General features: G+C 40.1%; 1 protein-coding gene across 6 annotated transcripts in view; it reads right to left on the bottom strand.

Annotated features, from left to right (window-relative positions):
- DCAF8 (DDB1 and CUL4 associated factor 8) overlaps positions 1-14,803 on the bottom strand; it is a 44,072-nt gene extending 29,269 nt beyond the window's left edge. The window contains exons 1-2 of one of the 6 annotated variants that reach the window (XM_069480362.1): positions 14,372-14,803; positions 13,529-13,602 (exon numbers count right to left, since the gene is read on the bottom strand). The gene's annotated coding sequence lies outside the window, so the exon portion shown is untranslated. The remainder of the gene's footprint in view (positions 1-13,528; positions 13,603-14,371) is intronic. The other 5 variants (XM_069480361.1, XM_069480359.1, XM_069480364.1 and 2 more) reach the window with 5 other exon arrangements.
- Positions 14,804-22,317: the final 7,514 nt, after the last annotated feature.

Below are 22,317 nucleotides of genomic sequence, written 5' to 3'. Positions count from 1 at the left end.
AAATAGTCATATATATCTATAAACTCTATAAAATACTTGTTTTCACACCAAAATGAGGTGGGTCAGATTCTGAGTATCATTTTATACACAAATCAACACAGATAGAATAAATCAAGTTCTTGGGGTAAGAGCTTAGGCTTTATGTTCACTCAGATGCCTAGCTTCAAACTTATTTATAGGCACAAATACTAATGAAGAATTATAAGAAGCAGAGCTGGAATTAGAATTCAGGAGCACTCTACCCTCAGAAAGAACCTTAAAGCTGTTTATTTGTTTTCTGTTAGGACTAACAGTCAGTCACCAGGGGCAAAGGTGGGGGGAAAAAATGGCAGCATTTCTATTAAACCATCTCAGCCCATTTCATATAATGGCAAACGTTTTTTCACCTAATTCCACCAACTTTCACCAGACTTATCTTTTCTTAACTAGGAACCAGGGTATCTAGCTTATTTTCTTTTATTCCACTATTAACACTTTTTTTTCTCCCAGGGCCTCACTGCCACCTCCAGTAAATTCCAAAGAGCAAAGAATAATATTATTCAGACCAGAATTTTGTTAAGCCCTTTCAGTGGCTTGGACAAAAGGCATTGGTAAAAGACAAAGTATAATTATGACCCCAGCCATTGTACCCAGGCACACTGGCCTCTAATCTTTCAACAGCCCTTTCATTCCCATAACAATTATCCCAGAAGCAGCCCCATCCTTATCTTTACCCCCTACTCTCCTCTACAGAAATCCAAGCTGCTTCAGGAAAAGTGTTCTCTGCCAAGAGACAGCTGCCCAAAGATTGTTCATAGTAGGTAGGCCAAGGTGGGAGTAGAAATACTGCAAAAGCAAGGCTGAGGCCGAATCTGAGGAAAGCATACCTGGAAGGGTGGTGATGAAAGACAGTGCCAACAAAAAAACAGATATGTAAAGCAGCCACATAAAGAAAAACTGTGAAGAGCTAGTTGTAAAGCATGCTGTTTTCCTCCTCTTACTTTGATGTATACATTTTTGGACAGCATTCCTCACACAGCATTTGTTTTTCCCTCTCAATAGTTTCTGTTTACGTTCACAAGCATCTCAGCAGTATCTTCTACCCCATCTGGGGTTTCAAATCAATAGCATTAATTACAAAAGTTGTATGAAGTAGGGAAAATGATTGCACTATTTTCTTAAGATTAAAAACTAAAGTCATAAGCAGGCCAGTGTATCATGGTCAACAGAGAACAGATTTGATGTTTTCCCCACTCTAGAATCAAAAGTGTCTATGATACTATGATTGCATCCCAATATTATGTACTCCCAGAGAAAAACAAAAAAGCTGCTCCACAACACCTTTCACAACACCTTTCTCACTTTCTAAGTATCAACTTCTACAGGAGCCCAGACTACCTGAATTTTAAACTTGTAATTGCTCTAGAAAACACATGTGCTTTCTGAGCCTCCATGACCGCGAGGAACCAAAGCTTAAACTCCCACTCAGCTCTGAGAAGTGGGAAAAAGGGAGCCAGGAGGGTCAGCCCACACCCAGATATTGCAAAGTAGTCTTTTGGAAAAATTGGTTTAAGGTTCTTCCAAGAAGGGATCTTCTCTTTGAGGAAAACAGTTGACAGAATTTATTGCAGAAGCAGAGAAAACCCTGTGGATGCTTTTGTCAACCCTCTTTAATCACTGAGTTCATAGGCAGAAAGCTTCTAAAAGTCACATTTTTGGAAGCCACAGAGTTTAGCAAAATCAGTATCAGACTGAAAATTAGAAGTCCAGGGTTCTGGTATCAACTAAGCCATTAGCATTCTTTGTACCCTTGGACGAGCTTCTTAATCGTCCCTGGAATTCATTTCTCTATTCATTTTCATACTTCTTCCATAAAGTACAAATTCCAGAAATGACACAGATAAATAGAATTAAATGTTAAAATTTCTGCAGAAGGGTACTTTAGAGCAGTGGTCTCAAAATTTTGATTATGAATCTCTAGCAGTGTAAACTTTAAGCATGAATCCCTAATATGTGTGCACATTCATGTATATACACACGATCAACTCACATTAAATATTTAGCTTAATTTTTCTAGAAAAAAATAGCTATTTCAACATTCTTTTTCTATATACCACTGGATCATCTTGCACACCCCTTGGGGGGGGGTGCATAAATTTCCACTTTGGGGGACCGATTCTTTAGAAAGTCAAAAATGATGACAATAATAAAATACAACTACTTTGGGGATAAGTTGTTATGCTTACAATATAAATTTTAATCAAAATGAAGAAACATAAAACCATTTTGATTATCATGCAGATATCAGAGTCACTGCCTGCTATGGACGGAATTCTGTACTTTACTCCCAAATTCATATGCTAAAGCCGTAACTCCCAAGCTGATGTATTTAGAGATGGGAACTTTGGGAGATGACAAGGTTTAGACGAAGTCATAGGGTGGAAGCCCTCTGATGGAATTAGTGCCATTGTAAGAGACACCAGAGAGTTTGCACACGCACTCTTATTCTTGGGCATTCTCCTCCACTTCCCTCCAACCCCCACCACATGAGGACATAGCAAAAAGGTGATTAGATACAAGCCAGGAAGAGAGACTTCACCAGAAACCAACCATGCTGGCACCCTGATCTTGGACTTCTAGCCTCCAGGATCATGAGAAAATAAACTTCTGTTATTAATATTTAAGCCACCCTGTCTACGGTATTGTTATGGCAGCCTGAGCTTAGACAATGGCCAAATTAAAGTAGGCAGAGATGCTATGACTGTGCCCTGGGCCCAGTATAGGAGCCACTCTAGAATCTTTTCCATCATCAAAAAATACAATCTTCAATTTTATAGTCTGAGGTTAGGGACCATATGTGACCCAAATCCAAACTATCTCCTTCATTCTTCAATGCATTATGTTCCCAACAAATTCACTGTTTTTACTTTGATTAACTTCCATGTAAAATCCAGTCCAGAGAAAACCATGCTGAGCTAGGAAGAGCTGTTGAGCTCACTGCCCCAGGTAGCTGGAGGAGTTTAATTAGATTAACTCTACCGCCTGTACTCTAAAAATAACCATAACCCCCTGCCAAACTGAAGGTTAAAGAGTAAACTATTGGAGGATGGGGAAAAAAGACTCAGGTGTCATTTTAATTCCAACAGGAAATTCCAGTGACCTAGATTTTTGTCTTAATAAGAGAGGAATTAATACACTGGATAAGAGTACTTTGTAGGAGAGGTACCAAGCATCTCTTGTTTAAAATCACTGGGGATGATTTTTTTCCCCCTAATACTGATAAAAGATCTGTATGTACAAGAGACCATGTATACAGGTTAAGTATCCCTTATCTGAAATGCTTGGAACTAAAAGTGTTTTGAATTTCAGATTTTTGAATATTTGCATTATTCTGGTTGAGCATCCCAAACCCAAAGATCCAAAGTCCCCTGATGAGCATTTCCTTTGCACCCCATGCTGGCGCTCAAAAAGTTTCAGGTTTTGGAGCATTTTCTATTTCAGATTTGGAATGCTCAACCTGTACTAGAATAATTGGACACCCAACTACCAAAAAAAAAAAAAAAAACAAAAAAAAAACTTCAACCCATATGAATAAACAAAATCTAACTCAAAATGGATCACAGACCTAAACATAAAAAACAATACAACTTCCAGGAGAAAACAAAGGAAATAATCTTCGTGACCTTGGGTAAGCAACTATTTCGTAAGATAGGACACAAAAAGCACAAAAGAAAAAAATTAATAGGCCGGGTGAGGTGGCTCGCGCCTGTAATCCTAGCACTTTGGGAGGCCGAGGCGGGCAGATAGTTTAAGCTCAGGAGTTCAAGACCAGCCTGAGCAAGAGCAAGACCCCATCTCTACTAAAAAAATAGAAAGAAATTAGCTGGACAACTAAAAACATATAGAAAAAAATTAGCCGGGCATAGTGGTGCATGCCTATAGTCCCAGCTACTTGGGAGGCTGAGGCAGAAGGATTGCTTGAGCCCAGGAGTTTGAGGTTGCTGTGAGCTAGGCTGACGCCACGGCACTCTAGCCCGGGCAACAGAGCGAAACTCTGCCTTAAAAAAAAAAAAAAAATTAATTAATTAATTGGATTTATCAAAATTAAAATCTCTTCAAGAGACACCGTTAAGACAATGAAAAGACAAGCTATAGACTGGAAGAAAATATCTGCAAAACACATACTTGATAAAGGCCAGTAACCAGAATATATTTAAAACCGTCACAACTAATCACTTGAAAAGACCCCCAACATTATCAATAATTAGGAAAATATAAATTAGATAAGAATACAGTAAACACCTATTAGAATGGTTAAAGTTTTTAAAATAATAACTTACTTTATCTAGAACTAACAAGGAGTAGTAAAGCAATTAGAACTCTCATATACTGCCAGTAGAAATTCAAAATAATATAGTCACTTTGGAAAAGTCTGACATTTTCTTATTAAGTTAAACATACACTTACCATACAACCTGGGAATCCTGCTTCAGGAATTTACCCAAGAAAAGGGAAAATATATGTCTGCAAAATTTTAAAAACCCTGTAGGTGAATGTTTTAGTAGTTTTATTTAGATTCATCAAAAAACTGGAAACAATCAAATGTTCTTCAGCTTGGTCATGGATAAACAAATTACGGTATGCCCACATAATGGAATATTACTGAGCAATAAAAAGGAATCAATTACTGATCAAACAGTAACATGGATGGATCTCAAATGTTATGGTAAATACAAGAATCCAGACCCAAACAGCTATATGATATATGATTCCATTTATGGTATTAATATTTTCTGGGAAAGACAAAACTATAGGGATGGAGAGCAGATCAGCAACTGTAAGGGATTAGGGATAAGGGTATGGAATTGACTACAAAAAAGGCATGAGAAAACTTTCGGAATGATGGAAATGTTCTATGCCTCAATCATGGTGGTCTTACATGACTATGTATTTGCCAGAATCCAAAGAAGAGATCAACTAAAAAAAGGATTAATTTACTGTATGTAAATTATACCTCAATAAATGTGGCCTAAAAAATGAGGGAATGGGAGAAGAGTGATGGGGGGAAGAAAGGAAATCATGCAAATTGTTAAATGACAGATAATATCCAGTAATTAGAAACACTAAATTCTTAAGGATGTGATTATTAACAGAAGTTAACTAAAGTGGTCACTATTATCACAGCAAATGAAAGCAAAATGTCAGTTCTTCTCACTTGAAAATGAAAGTGCTGTAAGGATTTTTGCTGCAACCAAAACTGCCTGTGTGATTTATCAGCAACCACATTAATGGCAAGATGAATCCTAAATACATAAGCTCTATTGTCTTGGGGATAACTAAGACAATCAGAAGTTTAAAATAGTTCAGAGTAGTTCTAGCAGTTGTTTGTACTATTAATTTGTATGTTTATGCTTTTTATTTTTTGTATTCCTCTCAAGTTCATTTTAAATCCTTTGGCATCTAGGATCTATGAACACTGGTCTGACAACTCTACCTTACCTTGGGCCCAATGGAAACATCAACATCTAAAAAATATTACTGTCCTTGATCCCTTTAGTAAGATCTGAACTTGTCTTCGTCAATTCTCATGACTTACATAATCCCAGCATTCTCTCAGGCCAGTCTCATTGTGCATGCCTCATTCTGCTACTCAAGTGCCCAACTCTCCTACATAAACACCCATATTTAAATGAGACAAGGTTTTAGAATTTCCTCTGAAACTGAAGGTGATGGTAAAAAATACTTCAATTATTAGTAAGACAGAGAGCTACACAGTCCTTGGTTACTCTGGGGAGGACAGATGTCCCATACCCTCATAATTGAGCAGCTGTTCAGGGCTGATCTCCATCCAAAGTACAAATTTGCTTTTCTAGGACCCACAGTCCATCTGGTACCAACTAGCTCTACTTTCTCCACCCACAATTTTGGTTTTCAAGCTGAAATGGTTCATTTTAAATTCATTTTCCTTACCTTAATATTTTTCTATTTCACAACACCTCTCCAAGCCAACTTTCCCTGGCTCCTTGCTGCCAGCCACAACTCTAATAGTAAAGTATTTATTAATCAAAGAAACTCAGATACTGAAAATCAAAGAATAACCCCAAAGAGACTGACATTCATACTATTAATATATAAAACATGGTGGGCAGGACTTTAGTTCCGGGCTACTTTCTATTAAGTAATTGGAGGGGCTGAATATATGACACTGTCCCCATCTTCTCTGGTAGGCTGGATAGACAAGCAGAAAGAAACTCTGAATGTTTCTGGACCAGGGAAATTAATCTCTATTTCTACTGTGCAAAGGATTTGACAGCACAGGGCAAACCAACTGTATAGAGGTCAGGTACCATCTGTGGCCTGTTAGGAACCAGGCTGCACATCACAGCCTGAGCGCCTCCCCACCCCATGGAAAAACTATCTTCCACGAAACCAGCCAAAAAGGTTGGGGACTACTAGGCTACTCATTTTTTATACAAATTATAGGCTTCTGGCACCACCCAGTGGCCTATCTATACACAAACATGTTGATTTGAAACAATGTAACAGGCAATATAGAAGCTACAAATAAAAAAGGCAGTCACAATTCCTTTTGTAGCCAATTAATCAATTAGGAAAAATGAGTATACAAGTATGATACAAGAGACACAAGTATCAGTATCATTAAACATAAATAAATAAATAGAATGCTGTTGTAGACATTCCACAGGACCAGAATGAGAAAAGACACGGATGTTAAAAACTTGACATGTTCAAAAAAAATATATGCATAGTCTGGTTTGGCTAGATGGTAAGGTACAGTTGACTAGTTAAGAAGTATAGGCCGGGCGCGGTGGCTCACGCCTGTAATCCTAGCACTCTGGGAGGCCGAGGCGGGTGGATCGCTCAAGGTCAGGAGTTCGAGACCAGCCTGAGCAAGAGCGAGACCCCGTCTCTACTAAAAATACAAAGAAATGATCTGGCCAACTAAAATACATATAGAAAAATTAGCCGGGCATGGTGGCGCATGCCTGTAGTCCCAGCTACTCGGGAGGCTGAGGCGGTAGGATCACTTAAGTCCAGGAGTTTGAGGTTGCTGTGAGCTAGGCTGACGCCACGGCACTCACTCTAGCCCCGGCAACAAAAGCGAGACTCTGTCTCAAAAAAAAAAAAGTATAACAGAAGGTTGAGGGGCGGGGGTGGGGGGAGGCATCAAGGAGATTATTTTGTCAAAGATAACAAGATGGACTGAAATAAACAGAAAAGGAAGGAGAAACACATTTAAAAGCTATTATAGGCCAGGCGCGGTGGCTCACGCCTGTAATCCTAGCACTCTGGGAGGCCGAGGTGGGCGGATCGTTTGAGCTCAGGAGTTCTAGACCAGCCTGAGCAAGAGTGAGACCCATCTCTACTAAAAATAGAAAGAAATTATATGGACAGCTAAAAATATATATATAGAAAAAATTAGCTGGGCATGGTGGTGCATGCCCAAGTAGTCCCAACTACTTGGGAGGCTGACACAGGAGGATCCCTTGAGCTCAGGAGTTTGAGGTTGCTGTGAGCTAGGCTGACGCCATGGCACTCACTCTAGCCTGGGCAACAAAGTGAGACTCTGTCTCAAAAAATAAATAAATAAATAAATAAAATAAAAATAAAAAAAATAAATAAATAAAAGCTATTATAGTTGCCAAGATAAGAAGTAACAAGGGCTTGTCTTAGGTTGATGACAGAGGGAATTAAAAAGGGATCAACATGAGAATCGTTGTAGAAGTAAAGTAGTTAGCTCAATACCCAGTTAAAAAGCTGAAAAAGTCAAAAAGATAAGTTTTGAGTCTGGTGCTCAGAGAAAATCAAGTGCCACAAAGGAGAAGCTGGCATGTGGTAAAAAAAGATAAATTTGATTCTGAGTATGTTTAAAATCCAAATTGACATCTTAGGAAGGTAGTGAGAAACCAACATATAAGTCTGGAATGTAAATAAATTAGGGCCAGAGATACAGATTTGTGAATCAAAAAGAGAAATTTCAAAATCAAATACCTTGTAAACTATACCTCATTAAAGCAAACAAACAAGTACCTAAGAAAGCTCTGAGGGAGGAAGTTCAAGAAAAGAATGTTCGGGAATATCTACCCTTAGTAAAAAGAAAGAAGAAAGGAGACAAAAAATGTCCAGAGAAGTAGAAAGAATAACGAGAGTTAAATGCCTTGGAAGTCAAAGATAAAAAGGTTTCAAGGTGAGGATGGTTCATGTTTCCAGTGTTACAGCAAAGCACAGAAAGATGTATACTGAGAAAAGACTGTAAGAGAATAGCTTTCCCTATGGAATTACCTCAGAGATTGAGTGGACTGCTAATTTTCTCCCCATTTGAGGATCATACAATACTAGGATTCAGCTATCTCTTAAATATACAAAAATTATTTCCTTCAAAAACTCATTAACCCACCACTTTATCATAACCTGAGACCCATGTCTAAATAATGAAAAAATGTTTTTATTCCTACTGTCATTTGAATACTTTACATGTACTTTTATAAGAAACATTCAATTCTAGCTTTCAGCTCATCTGCTTCAACACTTGGCTTTGAAGAGCCCTGTTTTTAAAGGCAGCATATGGTACAAGAGACAGAAAAGGACTTTAGTGTCAATAGACCTGGGTTTGAATTCTACTTCTACCACCTACTTTTGAATTTGTTTCTTCTTTTGTAAAATGGGATAATACCATTACGCTGTAGGAACTGGTTTAGAAGACAACATATGGGCCGGGCGCGGTGGCTCACGCCTGTAATCCTAGCACTCTGGGAGGCCGAGGGAGGTGGATTGTTTGAGCTCAGGAGTTCGAGACCAGCCTGAGCAAGAGCAAGAACCCGTCTCTACTAAAAATAGAAAGAAAGTATCTGGCCAACTAAAATATATATATAGAAAAAATTAGCCGGGCATGGTGGTGCATGCCTGTAGTCCCAGCTACTCGGGAGGCTGAGGCAGTAGGATCGTTTAAGCCCAGGAGTTTGAGGTTGCTGTGAGCTAGGCTGACGCCACGGCACTCACTCTAGCCGGGGTAACACAGCGACACTCTGTCTCAAAAAAAAAAAAGACGACAACATATGCAAAGACCTTGCCTGTACATAGTAGGCACTTACATTATTTTTCTAGCTTCCCATCTATTTATCAGACTGCATTTCCTAGAGAAGCCTGGGCTTCTCTGCCACTCAGTAATGATCCTCCAAACATTGTACACAATGTAGGAACACAGTTCCAACTCTATGAAATCTGCTCACCCACTCTTACTGCCTTTTAAAGAATTCAGAAAGCTGTGTTAATATCTTCTTTTCAGCACATTCATGTTCTATAAACTGGGGTAATTTACCCAGGAACCCGCAACATAAACCTCTAAGTTCTCCCTCTTGAAGGTTCTGAGGATACCCAAGATGGAGGGCTGCAAACCAGTCACCACAGATGAAGATGAAGAAGTCCTCCATCAACTAAACTATAAATAAGGAATTTCATTCCTTCTCTGGATTAATGTCTTCTCTGTTGGTAATACCAAATGCCCAGTGTTTATAGTTTACTGGCTTTGAGTCTAGTAACAGTATTTCAGAGTATGTTAGGAATGTACTCTAACCCTTAAGTGCTGGATCACTAGTAGCAGAGCTCAAGAACTTTTTATAGTAACATCCAAACCCATTTATCTCAACTTAACTAATTCTAAGGAACAAGTTTTTTCCATTGTGATTCCATCAGGATTTACCTTCACATTAGAATTCAGTTCCCATTACCAGTTCTTGCTGGAAAGGACACTAGAGAGATGAAAGGATGATGCTCCAAAGGTACAACTTACAAATCAAACAATGAAAAGAGGCTTAAAACATCAAGAAGTGCCCTCCTACCCTCATTAGGTTAGAGGGCAAAGTCTAATGCTGGGTCCTACGTAAGGTCAGCAAAAAAATATCTGATAATGTCCCAATGATTAAAATACAGCAGAGGAATATATTTTCTGGCTACCACTAGAGGTAAATTTTATAGCTTTCCAGTTAGCTAAGAAAAAACAAACAAAAAAATGGCATGTGAGGCAAGCATGGCTGCTTTACATAGAACTTGGCCAGGCCTCCTTAAACAGAATCCTCAGAGGATAAAAGTAAATATCTAATTTCTCAAACACAATGATAAAATTTTTGCAATTGCCCAATCCATTAGACATACATTTCATCAATAAGATGCCATCTTTGTCATCTTAATCACTTCCCAATGCCTCACTGGTAAACTCAAGGCAGGCTCAGTTCATTAGTTTATCCATATCATAACATATTCCTGGGGTAAGGTGGTACTTGAGAAATTGGGCTTCTGGCCTAGAAACTATGTCCTGCAGAGGTAGAGATATAAAAGACTGCTATAAAGAGTGACTAATTCATAAAATTCATCACACAATTTTTGAAGAGCTTTTATGGACTTTCTTCTCACTCCAAGGGTAGAATGACTATATCAGTAAACAAGAGCATTGTAGCCCCCTTTTCTGACCAATTTTAACAGCAATGAAGTTTCTTGGATACATTCATGAAAATGAAAAATAAAGTCTTCAATATTATTACAAAGATAATCTAAAACTCACTGGCGCTTGGCTCTAAAATGAAGATATACATAGTCACTACCTACATGCCTGTTGCTGATTCTATTAACTCAGCTGCCTGGGTTCCAAATGGGTGAGGGTAAACAACAGATTATCTTGGCTCACTGATAATCTGCTAAAAAAAAAAAAAAAAAAAAGTTAATTCAATCTCAGAGACTTAAAAACTAACTTTAACACCAATGTTATGCAATAAAAAGTTCTGTTTGGACACCTCTTTTCTCTTTTATAATCTGGACATTTCCTAGACATGTTTAAAATAACTTTTCTGTAGTAGAAACAACCCAGTAGTAAATCTATCTATTATAAGCAGAGTTTAGTCACTTCATGATTTTGAAAGCTTATAATTCACCTAATAGGACATAGAACCTAAAGCATGAAACTCTGAAGATCTGTCTTCCACAACAGGGCATACTTCTCCACAGAATGTCTTTTATAGAGTTCCTTTGGCTTTTGAAATGCCAGTATTGTTTTAAATTGGCAACAAAAAGGCTGCTTTCTTTTAGCTCTCTCTGAAGACAAGCTTCTGTCTTAGGTTGGTCCCAATGAACACTAAGGATTATGGCATTGGGACTGATTCTTATACACTTAATAGGCTATATAAAATGCCCTGCCAAGTTGGTGGTGGAAACTAAAAAGTCACAAGGATAACTAGCCTCCCACCCTGCCATCCAAGGAAATACTTCCTAATGAGATGTCACAATTCTTAAGTAACACCTAAAACCCTAAAATATTTTCAGAAAGGTAAGAATTTTAGGGTTGTGGTCCACAAACTAGGAATACTGATTCACTGTATACACAGATGTCACCTGGAGCATAAAACGTGAAACTCTTCCTGAAGGTTAAAGGGAAGGGGATTCTTATCCAGCACTTAAAGAAATAAAGAACAAAGTTATTCCTCTTTCAACATATTTCCTTTTCTCCTCCCACCCTTTCCCTCACCCCTCATGGATCTTCTGATCTCATAAAAATAAAAATGCAGTCTCAACTGACCTTATCCTCATCCCCACTCTCACGAGTCTTTACTGTACAATGGAGAATTTAGACCTGAGATGATGGTAATGAAAGTTGGTCAACGCTAAAATGATCACTGGTCTGAATGAGTAAGGTTGCCTTTACTACAATATTATCACTACTTTCTTAATTTCCATGTGCCCTTGCCTCCTCCAAAAAGATGTGGAAGAAAAGCCAACAAAAGGTGGTTTAAAATTCTTCATCTGTGCTGTCATATTATTAAGATGGTCCACATGTGAAGATGAAAAACGAACTCTGCTTTCCTAACTCCCTAGCCCTGATTCATTTCAGGAAGGAATCCTTTCCATGGTCTAGTTCTCTGACAATCTGTTGATGATGATCACTGTGTGGAGCCCAACATGTATTCCCTCCATGGCAAAAAAGAAAGGCATAAATAAAGGGTAGTTACTGCAGAGGTGAAAAATGTTGTAACTGCAAGGGAAGGAATTACCACACTGTGAACTCTGATCAGGTGTGCTAACAGAGAGACCAGGAAGAAGAAAACAATAAACAAAATTAACTGATGTTTAAAGAATGCATTTAGAAATACATATTTATCAACACTTAATATTCCCTCTGTCCTCTAGTCACTAACCCCATCAAACTGCCCTAAATCATGTTCAAAAGACAATGCTAGGTGGGCATTTACAATGCACACACCTAGGCTGACCAATTAAAAATGTGTTTTAAAAATTAACCAGGAAAATGTGTTCTAAAGCAAAATGCAAAGGAGTGTAAACTAAGGTATAACTTATTCAAAGCTATATCAAATGTTGTGCCAAAAAAAAAAAAAAAAACCCCAGAAAATATTTTTTGAGTGTCTACCATACGCTAGGCATAATCTAAGAACTTTATATAGGTTTCCTCATATAATACTAACAATAACCTTGGAAGATAAATGGTATTCCACTTTTAGAGTTGTGAAAATTAAGAGTCAGAGAAGTTTAAGTAGCTTGCCCAAGGTCACATGGTTAACAAATCTTAATACAGTATTTAAACCCTAGTCTGTCCATCTCTAAAGACTGCACTTTTCTCTTTGTACCTTTTTGATAAATACCCACCATCATCAATAATTTTATTCCAGTCCACAATGAGCATTTTCAAATCCAGACACTACAAGGAATAAAACTTACCAATGTCACTCTCAGCCTTTCCCTACCAGAAATCATAAAGATATTAAGAATTGGCCAGGCCTACTTTCCAGAGTCACTCAGTTCTTCTGTCACAACTGATGGCCTCTATTCTCTGCTACTAGAAACCTAAGAGCCTTACAAAAACCGCATTTATAAGTATGTTCTGATTCCCTTTTTGGCACTGTTCAATGCTGCTAAATGTGCTGGATGATTCTTTTGCTAACCAAGAATTCTTCGGACCAGCTACAAAAGAGCAGCTATTTTACTTTTTTATCCAAAATTTCCCACTATGTCCTGAAAAGTTGGAATTCTGAGGTGGACTGGACTCAGACACCTACTAAAGGCAGCATCACTTTCCAACTTTTAGTCACAAGCAGCTAAATAATCTCTCAATAGCAAGAGATGACAGCCCAAAGTCATTACAGAGGGAAAGACCTGATTTGACAAGAGGCTGAACAGAACTCAGGCAAACTAATTCCCAGTGTTGAACAACGTAAGAAACAGGAACTACACAAAGGCAAATGAATAAAAAGGAAAGAATGAGACATGGGGTGGGGAACACACATTCACTTCTAGGCTTAATTCAAGTCATTTGAAGATACATAGCAAGAGTTAGGACAGAAATACAAGAAACCCACAGCCAATTAAACTTGTAAAAGTAATTTAACCAGAGCTGAAACAAAGCCAAGAATAATATCCAAACTGGAAAACTGTGGTAGGAATTTTATGACTTAAGCGTCAGCACTTGAGCATCAGGGCAGGGTCTGTCTTGAACTCATGAATTTAAATGCCTTCAACTCCCACTCACCTTTCCTCCTTTTATCACTGAAGTAAGGCCAGGCTGAGCTCCTGAGAAAATAGGTCTGCAGATTCACTGAAGGACTGAGAAAAGTTAAAGTTTACATGGCAAAGGTGTGTCTTCTACTAACATAATAAAAATATTTATGAACACATTTCAGTAGTTTTAGGCTTCCTCAGGACTATTTAAAACCAGAATAATTTATCTCATTCTGATCACTGAACAAATAACCTACACACATACGTAAATAAAATGAACCAACACGAGGATTAGAAGCCAGGCAAGTAATCTCCCAGCTCCACTAAAACGTAAAAGTCATTTTAAAAGGAAAACCTGAATCTCTTCAACGCTAACCCATAACCAAACAACCTCTCAACAACAAGCCACAGAGCAATGGGGAGGGAGGGGGGGAATCCCGGAGAGAATGTGATAGCGCCAGTGCAGGTTTGTTTACAGACTCCAGTCACAATCATATGAGTCAGAAATTCAAACCACCAGATGCTTTCCAACAAACAGGAACCAAATGGGACCGTTCTAAGGTGTCCTAAAAGATTTGGGAGTAGGGTGAGGTAAATTAATAAAATTATATCACAAAGAGTACAAGACCAGATGACAACAACTGACTCCAGGATTCTTGGACCTCGGCCTTCCGTACAAGGTGCTGGGCCTGAGAACTTGGGATGGGGGAGGGGGACACATTGCGCGGTGGCCCTGAGGTGACGGGGAGACGCTGGGTGAGCCATGTCCTTCAATCTAAGGGGAGAAATGGGAGCACACAAATAGGTCACCGGACGAAGCAAGACGTCCCTGTGAACTGTGGGGCTGGCTCTTGGGGGCAACCCCAGAGCTGACCTGAGGAAAGGGCAACCAGTCCTCCCGGCGATAATTCGGGTCAGGGGAAGGAGAAGACCTAAGCCCTAGGAGCTTAGGAAAAGGGGTCAGGCCCACCCTTAGGGAGAACTAGCCAGGGAGAGAGGGTCAGGCCGAGCCGGAACGAGACACGGACCGGGTAGGTCAAGGGGGGGTGTCCGGCTGGGGCAGTTACAAGCACGGGAGCCGGCGAGGCTCAGCAGCCCGCTTCCCGTCTTGAGTCATCCTTCTGCCAGCGGCTGCTCCGACTGTTCCAGGCCCAGCCGCCCCGTCCACTGCCACCACCAACGCCGCCGCCATCTTACACTGGCCAGCGGCCGCCACCACCACCGCCTCCGCTCTCTGCGCTTGCGCCTGCGCTGCCACGCTTTCCGGCCCCGTTTGCGACGATGTGCTCGAAAAGACTGAGGGAGAGTGGTCGCGCGAGCTCACGGCTCGCAACCCGCCTCGAAGGGCGCATAAGGGGCGGGGCTTAAAGCCAACGGAAAACAGAGCAGGGGCGCGTGCGCATTACCGAGGAGGCGAAGTTTGTGATACGAAAACCAAATGTGAGTTAGGAACGTCTCAGAGTTGTTCCTTGAAATAAACTTCGTTTCCAAGAGACTGGCAAGCAACTTCCTGGGCGACCGCCAATTTTGCCGTTTTTTAAACACTGGGAACGGGCAATTATTGCCAGAAAATTTCTTAAGTACCCCATTTCCTTTCAGGACTTTGTTTCCCTAAGTGCTTCATATTATATATCATCGGGGACTGCTTCCCTCTGAGAGCCTCCATTTACCCATTCTTAAAGTAGGTGCTCAGAAACTTGAGGTATAGCAAAGCTATTCAAGAGGCTCTTTCTCCAAAGAGGTGTGGTGTGAAGGTTTCCAAAAATCGGTTAGATGATGTAGAGTGGCTTTTGTAACTTTGCTTCGTTCTGACCTAAAGGAAGCATGCGGAGGATTACTCCCAGCTGCCAGACTGGGGGATTTTTTTTTTTTAACCAGAAAGCCCGGGTGCAAGAATTTGACCCCTTCTTACCTCCTCTACCGCTGCCATCCTATTCCAAGTCATTATATGTTACTTAAGACTATTGCAATGGACACTGAGCTAGTTTGTCTACTTCCATTATTGCCCTGTTTCAGGTAAACATAGGACAGCCGAAGTGACATTTTAAAATGTAAGTCACATTATTCCCCTCCCCCACCGCCGCTCAAAAACCTCCAATAGCTTCCCATCACATAATAAAAATCAAAATTATCACAACGGCCTCTAAGGAAGGGCTACATGATCGGCACCTATTTCTCTGGTTTCATTTCCTCCCACGCTGCCTAGCTCTGCCCTAGCCTCAATGGCTGTCTAGCTGTTACTCCAACCAAAGCAAGTCCCAGCCCCAGGGCTTGCTTCCTTTTCTTGGCATGTCCATCTACTAGATCTTTACTAGACTTCATCTCTCCCCTTAATCAGGTTTCTGTTGAAATGCTACTTCCTAAGAGAGGCAGCTCTTGACTATTCCAACTAAAATGGAATCCCACACCATCATGCTCCTCTGTCCCCTTAATCTGCATTGTTTTTTTCATAACATTTTTTACCTATACCATTTAACCTGTAATTATATATTTGTAATCGAGCTATACTACTAGAATGTAAACTCTTGAGGGCAGGCACTGTCTTTTTCATCTTTGTAACCTCAACACCTAGAAGAGGGCTAAAACACAAAGCAGCTATTTAATGCCCAACCATCCTATTCATTCTTTTTTTTTTTTTTTTTTTTTTTTGAGACAGAGTCTCACTTTGTTGCCCGGGCTAGAGTGAGTGCCATGGCGTCAGCCTAGCTCACAGCAACCTCAAACTCCTGGGCTCAAGCGATCCTACTGCCTCAGCCTCCCGAGTAGCTGGGACTACAGGCACGCGCCACCATGCCCGGCTAATTTTTTCTATATATATTTTAGTTGTCCATATAATTTCTTTCTATTTTTAGTAGAGACGGGGTCTCGCTCTTGCTCAGGCTGGTCTCGAACTCCTGACCTTGAGCGATCCACCCGCCTCGGCCTCCCAGAGTGCTAGGATTACAGGCGTGAGCCACCGCCCCCGGCCCCTATTCATTCTTTTATTTACTCTGTCAACAACTACTTATTGAATTCCTGCTACATGGGAGGCCCTGATTTAGGTGCTGGGGCTGCAGCAGTGAATATAACAAATCAAGATTCTTGCAACCATGGAACTAACTAGTAGAGGGGCTAGGATTGTCGAAGAGAGATGCACACAGACAACGTTAAGTGATGAAGAGTACTATAAAGGAAAATAAAGCAGAAAGCAGTGAATAAAAAGGTATTACTGCAGGGGTTGGAAGTGTATGGGGAGAGCAACATACAGACAATAATATAAAGTTATGGAGAGTACTGTAGAAGAAAATAAAGCAAGGTAAAACTGGGTTACCGGGATGGGTGTGCTCTTTTACATAGGTGGTTCAGGGAAAGACACCCCTGCTGAGGTGACAATTGAATAAAAAATCAGAAGTGAGAGAGAAAGCTATACACACTTGGAAAAGAACATTCCAGGCAGAGGGAATAGCAAAGTAAAGACCCTGAAGCTTGACTGTCCTTGGCAAGGAAGCCAATGTGGCAAAAGAACACGTAGGAGATTAGTTTGGAGAAACAAGATGGAAGCCAGATCAGTTATGAAGTTGTGGACCAAAGAGGGGCCTTCGGATTTCATCATAAGAGTTCTGAGAAGCCGTGAAGGGTTCTGAGTAAAAGAGTGATATGATCTGATTTATAATTCAAGAGGTTCACTCAGTGGATTCTTCAAGAACTGCCTGCAAGGAGGCAAAATAGAAGCTGAAAGATCCCTTAGGAAGCTATTGCAGAAGACCTGCAAGACTGGTGTTGCAACAGAAGTGGTACAAAGTGGCTGGATTCAAGAGATACTTTTAAAGTGGTATAGAGGGCTGGGCAGTGGCTCACCACACCTTTAACCCCAGCACGTTGGGAGGCTGAGGCGGGAGGAGTACCTGAGGCCAGGAGTTTGAGACCAGCCTGGGCAACATAGACCCAATCTCCACCAAAAAAAAAAAAAAAAAAATTAGCCAGGTGTGGTGGTGCATGCCTGCAGTCATAGCTACTCTGGAGGCTGAGGCAGGAAGGTTGCTTGAGCCCAGGAGTTTGAGGTTGCAGTGAGCTATAACACTACTGCATTCTAGTCTGGGCAACAGAGCCAGTCTCTCTCTCTCAAAAAAAAAAAAAAAAAAAAAAAGTGGTGTAGAGATGACATGCTAATTGATTGAATGTGGGGTGCAAGATAAAGAATCAAGGATAGGATGTCTCAGGTTTTTACTTTTTTTATTCCTTTTTTTTTTTTTTTTTTACCTGTGTTGCTCAGGAAAGGTTTTTTGTTTTTTGTTTTTTTTCCTTGAATAACTAGATAAATAGTAATGCCATTTACTGAAATAGAGCATCTGGGGGGAGAAGAGCAGGTTTTTGGGGGGAAACATCCAGTTCTATTTCAGACATTTGAATTGGAGATGCCTATTAGATTTCCAAATAGAGCTACTGAATAAACAATTGGAAATATGAATCTGAAGCTTTTGGAGAAGGGACAATTGGATGTATAAATGAAGGAGTCATTAGGTTATAAATGGTATTGATAGTCAAGGAGTGGAGAGAGCTCACTTAATGTGGAAAAGAAGCAGTCTAAAGACTGAGACCTCTAATCCTGAGGGATTCCAACTAATGGAATTCAGAGAGGAGGAATATCCAGCAAAATTTATTAGATGTGCTGCCAAACCAAGCACACAGCAAAATCTGTTAATAAAGGAGTACCCTGGGAATATAAAGAATAAGAAAACTCAAGAGAGTGAGGGGTCTTATAAAACAAACCAAAAAAAGTTTGAAGGAATCATTATAAACTGCATCATTCCTGCTCAAGAGACTGAGATTAAGATGACTAAAAACTGGCCACAGGACTTGGAAATGTGAAGGTTAAGACCTTGACAAGAGCAATTTCAGTGGAGCTATGGGGATGAAAGTCTCCTTCTCTACAATCTGGTATCTGTACTCATTATTTTGTGGACACCATGGCTATTACCACCAAATCAATTGTCATTACCACTAAATTTTCTTTTTTATTTGGGCTTTCCTATCAAATTTGAGGTGTGATGATTATTGGCCGTTATGTCTCTATCTTGTGATACTCAATCCCACTGGTTTCTGTGACACTATATTCCATGGTCCCATTTCTCTTCTCTGACCAGTTATTAGCTTCTCTTTCAAGCTTTAGACTCACATACCTGGTGGCCAATGACATTTGTTTTATAAACAGCTTTATTAAGGTATATAATTCACATACAGGTCATCCATTTAAAATACACAATTCAGTGGCTTTTAGTATATTCAAGTATGTGCAACCATCACAATTTTAGAACATATTCATCACCTCAAAAAGAAACCTAATACCTTTTAGCTATCACCCCACCCTTATCTTCCCATGCCCCCACCCAGTCCTAAGAAACCGTTAATCTACTTTCTGTGTCTATAGATTCCCATATTTTGGACTTTTTTTTTTTTTGAGACAAAGTCTAACTCTGTTGCCTGGGATGGAGTGCCATGGCATCAGCCTACCTCACAGCAACCTCAAACCCTGGGCTCAAGTGATCCTCCTGCCTGGCTTAGCCTCCAGAGTAGCTGAGACTACAGGCACATGCCACCATGCCTGGCTAATTTTTTCTATTTTTAGTACAGATGGGGGTCTCGCTCATGCTCAGGCTGGTCTCGAACTCCTGACCCCAAATGATCCTCCTGCCTGGGCCTCCCAGAGTGCTAGGATTACAGGCGTGAGCCACCGCGCCTAGCCTGGACTTTCATGTGAATGGAGTCATATAGCACAATATTTTCAAGGTTCATTCATGTTGTAGCCACCGCGCACAGCCTGGACTTTCATATGAATGGAATCATATAGCACAATATTTTCAAGGTTCATTCATGTTGTAGCCACCGCGCCCAGCCTGGACTTTCATATGAATGGAATCATATAGCACAATATTTTCAAGTTTCATTCATGTTGTAGCATGTATTAGTACTTCATTTCTTATGGCCAAATAATATTCCATTGTGTGGATGAACCACATTTTGTTTGTGCATCCATATGTTGAGGAATATTTGGGTTGTTTCCACCTTTTGGTTATTATGAATAATCCTGCCATAAACATTCATTTACAAGTTTCCATGTGGACACATTTTCATTTTTTAGGGGTACATACCTAAGAAGAGAATTGCTGGGTCATATGATTAACTCTTTTTAAAGTTCTGAGTGCCATTTTACACTCACAGCAGCAGTGCATGTGGGTTCTGGCTTCTCCCCATCCTTGCCAATACTTATCTCACTTTTTGATTCTAGCCATTCTAGTGGGTGTGAACTGGTATCTCATTGTGGTTTTGATTTGCAATTCTCTGATGACTAAGGATGCGAGCATGTTTTCATGTGTTTATTGGTCACTTTTATGTCTTCTCTGGAGAACATCTACTTACGTCTTTGTCAATTTTTAAATAGTGTTGTCTTTTTTTTTTTTTTCCTTTCTTTCTTTCTTTTTTGAGACAGGTGTCTCACTATATTGCCTAGGCTAGAGCGCAGTGGCTATCTATGGGTGTGATCATAGTGCACTACAGCCTTGAACTCTTGGCCTAAAGCAATACTCCTGCCTCAGGTTCCCAAGTAGCTAGGAGTATACTTGCATGGTATTGCACCCAGCGTCTTGTCTTCTATTACGGAGTATATATTCTAGATACAAGTCTCTTATCAGGTGTGTGATTTGCAAATATGTTCTCCCTTTCTGTGAGTTGTCTTTTCACTTTCGTGATGATGTCCTTTGAAGCACAAAACTTTTTAACTTTTATGATATCCAATCTATTTTTGTTGTTGTTGCTCATGCTTTTGGTGTTGTACCTAATCCTTTGCAAAACACAGTTGTAAAGGTTTTGTCTCTGTGTTTTATTCTAAGAGCTTTAGTTCTCTTAGGTCATGGATTCATTTTAATTTTTGTAAATGGTGTGAGGCAAGGATAGAACTTCATTCTTTTGCATGTGACTATCCAGCTTTCCCAGAACCATTTGTTGAAAAACTATGCTTTCCACATGGGATGGTCTTGGTACCCTTGTCAAAAATCAGTTGATGATAAGATATATGGATTTATTTCTGGACCCTTAATCCTATTTCATTGATCTCTCTGTCTGTTCTTGTGCCAGTACCACACTGTCTTTGTCACTGCTTTGTAGTAAGTTTTTTGTTTGTTTGTTTGTTTTGAGACTGGGTCTCACTCTGTCATTCAGGTGGGAGTGCAGTGGCGTGATCAGACCTCACTGTAACCTGGACTCTTGGGCTCAAGGGATTCTCCTGACTCCTGAGCAGCTGGGACTACAGGCACTCATTACTGCACCTCACTAATTTTACTTTTTGTAGAGACAGGGTCTCACTGTATTGCCCAGGCTGGTCCTGAACTCCTGGCCTTAAGTGATCTTTCCATCTGGGCTTCTCAAAATGCTGAGATTATAGGCATGAACCACCATAAGCCATCTTGTAGTAAGTTTTGAAATTGAGAAATGAATCCTCCTACTTTATTTTTCATTGGGATTGTTTTGGTTATTATGGTCCATTGCAATTCCATATAAAGTCTAGAATTGGCTTATCAATTTCTACAAAGAAGTCCTCTTGGATTCTGATAGAGATTGCATTGAATCTGGAGATTGGGGAGTGTTGTCATCTTAACAATGTTAAGTGTTCTGATTTGTGAACATGGATATTTTTCCATTTATTAAGATCCTCTTTAATTTCTTTCAGCAATGCTTTGTAGTTTTCACAATGTAAGTTTTTCCCTTTTTGTTAAATTTACCCTTTTTTTCCCTTTTTGATGCTATGGTGAATGGAGTCATTTTCTTGATTTCATTTTTGTATTATTGATTGTAAATGCATAGAAATAGAATTAATTTTTGTATATTGATTTTGTATTCTGCAACCTTTCTGAACTCATTTATTAGTTCTAATAGTTTCTTAGTGGATTCCTTAAGATTTTCTATGTACAAAACCATGCCATCTGTGAATATACTTTTACTTCTTCCTTTCCAATCTGGATACCTTTTATTTCGTTTTCTTGCCTAATTGCCCTGGCAAGAACCTGCAGTACAATGTTGACTAGACGAGTCAACAGTGGATATCTTTGTCTTGTTCCTGACATTAGGAAAAAAGTATCCAGTATTTCACCATTAAGTATGATGTTAGTTATAGGTTTTTCATAGATGTATTTTTATCAAGTTGAGGAAGTTCCCTTCTATTCTGGCCAATGACACTTTTTTTTCCCCTTTGAGACGGGGTCTTGCTTTGCTACCTAGGCTAGAGTGCAGTGGCATCATCTTAGTTTGCTGCAACCTCAAACTCCTGGGCTCAAGCAATCCTCCCACTTCAGCCTCCCAAGTAGCTGGGACTACAGGTGCCTGCCACCACATCCAGCTGATTTTTCTTTTCTTTTCTTTTCTTCCCCCCCCCCCCCCCCTCTGCTACAGGTGCCTGCCACCATATCCAGCTGATTTTTCTTTTCTTTTCTTTTCCCCCTCCCCTTCCCTCCCCTCTCCTCCCCTCTCCTCCCCTCCCCTCCCCTCTCCTCCCCTCCCCTCCTCTCCTCTCCTTTCCTGAGACAGGGTCTCTCTATGTTGCTCAGGCTGGTCTCAAACTCCTGTCCTGCACCACTGCACTCCAGCCTGGGCAACAGAGTGAGATCCTGTCTCAAAAAAAAAAAAAAAAAAAAAAAAAAAAAAGGCTGGGTACAGTGTCTCACACCTGTAATCCTAGCACTTTGGGAGGCCGAGGCAGGAGGATTGCATGAGGACAGGAGTTCTCATGGTCTTTGTTGCTAACAGGTTGAACAGTTAGCAATAGCAGCAGCTAAATCAGCTTTGGGTGAA

Source organism: Eulemur rufifrons, chromosome 8 (genome assembly GCF_041146395.1).
Source record: "Eulemur rufifrons isolate Redbay chromosome 8, OSU_ERuf_1, whole genome shotgun sequence".
Taxonomy (NCBI): domain Eukaryota; kingdom Metazoa; phylum Chordata; class Mammalia; order Primates; family Lemuridae; genus Eulemur; species Eulemur rufifrons.
This window is presented reverse-complemented; position numbering and strand designations above follow the sequence as displayed.